This window comes from Heterodontus francisci, unplaced genomic scaffold (assembly GCF_036365525.1).
Source record: "Heterodontus francisci isolate sHetFra1 unplaced genomic scaffold, sHetFra1.hap1 HAP1_SCAFFOLD_102, whole genome shotgun sequence".
Lineage (NCBI taxonomy): Eukaryota > Metazoa > Chordata > Chondrichthyes > Heterodontiformes > Heterodontidae > Heterodontus > Heterodontus francisci.
The window spans coordinates 5,934,779-5,937,837 of NW_027140380.1; the positions used below are offsets into that span (position 1 = coordinate 5,934,779).

Consider the following 3,059-nt stretch of genomic DNA (forward strand, 5'->3'; position numbering starts at 1 on the left):
CACAAGTGCCAAGCAGTGAACATCTCCAATGAGAGAGAAAAAAAATCTACCTTTTGATATTCAGAAGCATTATCATCGTTAAATCCCCCACCATCAATATCTTGACCAGAAACGTAACTGGACCAGTCACATCTATGCTGTGGCTATAAGCGCAGGTCAGAGATTACGAATTCTGCAGCAAGTATCTCACCTCCTGACACCCCAAATCCTGTCCACCATCTACAAGGCACAAGTCAGGAGTGTGATGGAATACATCCCACTCAACAACACTCAAGAAGCTCAACACCATCCAGGACAAAGCAGCGCACTTGATCGGCACCTAACCCGCCACCTTAAACATTCAATCCCTCCACAACCAGTAAACAGTGGCTGCAGTGTGTACCATCTCCATATGCACTGCAGCAACTCGCCAAGTATCCTTCAACAGCACCTTCCAAACTCGTGACCACTACCACCTCGAAGGACAAGGGCAGCAGATGCATGGGAACTCACTACCTGCAGGTTCCCCTCCAAGTCACTCACCATCCTGACTTGGAACGATATCGCCATTTATTCACTGTTGTTGGGTCACAATCCTGGAACTCCCTCCCCAACGGCAGTGTGGGTGTTCCTGCACCATATGGACTGCATCAGTTCAAGAAGGCAGCTCTCCACCACCTTCTCAACGGCAATAGGAATGGGTAATAAATGCTCGCCTTATCAGCGATACTCACACCCAAGAATGAATAAAAACCAAATCACTCTCCACAGATTCCCCACAATCTGGGCTTGGACATTTACTTCAGGAGCACAGAGTTTTATATCACTGCAACATGAGTTCCAATCTTCATATTCTGTTCACTTTTCACATTATTTTCTACCAGTCCACGAGCTTTTATTAATTCAGTATTCGGGTCTCTGCTCCTCAACCGTTTCTAACATCTCACCTCTTCCAAAAAAACACTCTGATCTATCGTCGGTAGTCGATGACCCCTCATTTTAAACTCCATCTGCCAAAGCATTGCTCACTCACTTAATCTATCAAGAAGATTTGAAAATAAATTTTTTCCCAAAGGATAATTTTCTGCATCTGCTCCCTCGCCATTTGCTTTTCCCATTTGTCTTTCACTTGGTGCAAATCCAGAGAAAGTAATGATGGAAGGAAGGAGGGGAGGAATAATTTTGCTCCGTTTCGTGATCCCTATTTGATCTTCATTCCACTGCTATTTGGGTGAAGAATTCCAATTGTCTGTCTCAATTTTAATAAAGTATAACAAATTCTGGAATCACTGTCTGGACATTGACAAGAACAGGTTTCGAGGCTGACTTCACACATGAGCTCACCCAACATAAATAATACACGAAACAGCTCATAAACTCGCGACAAGGATGGGATTCGAACACACGTGTGCAAAGCACAATGAATTAGCAGTCCATCGCCTTAACCTCTCGGCCACCTTGTCAGTTGCAGAGACATAGTTGTCACCTTCAGCACAGCTTCTGGCTGTGCAGCCAGCTGTGGAATGATGGAAATATATCTTCCGTAAGTAAATGAAGTTGGGAATGGAGCAGTGGGCAACATTTCCAGACCATGTCCAACACGTTTCTACTCAGTGTGAAAACCCACCACGGAAAGACTGGAACATACAATCATTTCATCACATCATGATTAACATCACTCAGACACCTGAACCATTAGGTCACTGATGAAGTCATGATGACCGAATTTCTCATGAAATGAAAACTGAACTAACTGACTGGAAGAATTGCTTTAACCCCACATGATCAGCGAGGCACAGCATCAGGCCGACTTGTCGGGTGGTGTAAACAGATATCACTGCTTCTGATCTTCACCAGAACAGAGAGTGAGATGTAACATTGATCATCAAACAGACTGTGAGAGAATACAACAGAATAAAACACATGGAGAGACACTGTGGAATAACAAATAGATTTGATTGGAATGTTGAAATTTTGATTGGAATGGATAAAACACCAGAAACAGCAGATTAAATTGGGATTCTCATCATTATATTGATCTGGGACAGAAAAGAGAAACTGATGGAAAGAAGAGAAGAAGGAAGAAAAGAAAGGATGGAACTGTTCAATCATTTCAGTTTTTTCACTCGCCCATCAAAGCTGATAAAAAAAAGTTGCAAATAACAGAGAATTTCACCAAAAAGGGTGATTAAATGTTGCTGAAACCTTGGATCGAAGGATGCCCCAAAAGATCACCTGTTTAACTGTCTCCTCACTGGGGGATTTCAATCAGTGAGCAATATTATTCTCTACTTTTTTTGTTAATTGGTCCCAGAACTGTCACTTGGAATTAATATCTGTGTTCCGACTCCTGAATAATAAAATTGTGAGTTTCTCGATATTTTCTGGACACAGTTCCTGCTGAAAGAACTAAGAACTCTTTTCTAATTTGCACAATACTCTATACACACTCATCAAGCCTGCTAAGCTAGCATCCTTGGTGCTGCTCTCTCTTCTCCCAAACTTCATCTCATGTGACTGTTCCATCATCACTCTGACAGTGGGAGGGGTTGATCCCACTATCTTCAGCATTAACCCTTTACATCCTTATACCACACTGTCTGTCCAAAAGAAATGGGTGGAGGGAACTTCCTTCATTTATCAAAACACCAACAGCAGCACAGTGGCGCAATGGTTAGCACCGCAGCCTCACAGCTCCAGCGACCAGGATTCAGTTCTGGGTACTGCCTGTGTGGAGTTTGCAAGTTCTCCCTATGTCTGTGTGGGTTTCCGCCGGGTGCTCTGGTTTCCTCCCACCTCCAAAAGACTTGCAGGTTGATAGGTAAATTGGCCATTGTAAATTGTCCCGAGTGTAGGTACGTGGTAGGAGAATGGTGGGGATGTGGTAGAGAATATGGGATTAATGTAGGATTCGTATAAATGGGTGGTTGCTGGCTGGCACAGACTCGGTGGGCCGAAGGGGCTATATCTCTAAATAAGAAAAGTAAAATAAAAGCTACCAGTCGTAAATCAACTCAAACCCATTAGAGAGATAGAGGGAGACTGTCAGAGAACTTCCTGCATCCAGTCCTGACCCTGTC

The 3,059-nt window shown here is 43.4% G+C and overlaps 1 non-coding gene across 1 annotated transcript; it reads right to left on the bottom strand.

Annotated features, from left to right (window-relative positions):
• Window positions 1–1,360: 1,360 nt before the first annotated feature.
• trnas-gcu (transfer RNA serine (anticodon GCU)) lies at window positions 1,361–1,442 on the bottom strand. Its single transcript has one exon. It is a non-coding gene; the product is annotated as a tRNA-Ser (tRNA).
• Between the last annotated feature and the right edge of the window lie 1,617 nt (window positions 1,443–3,059).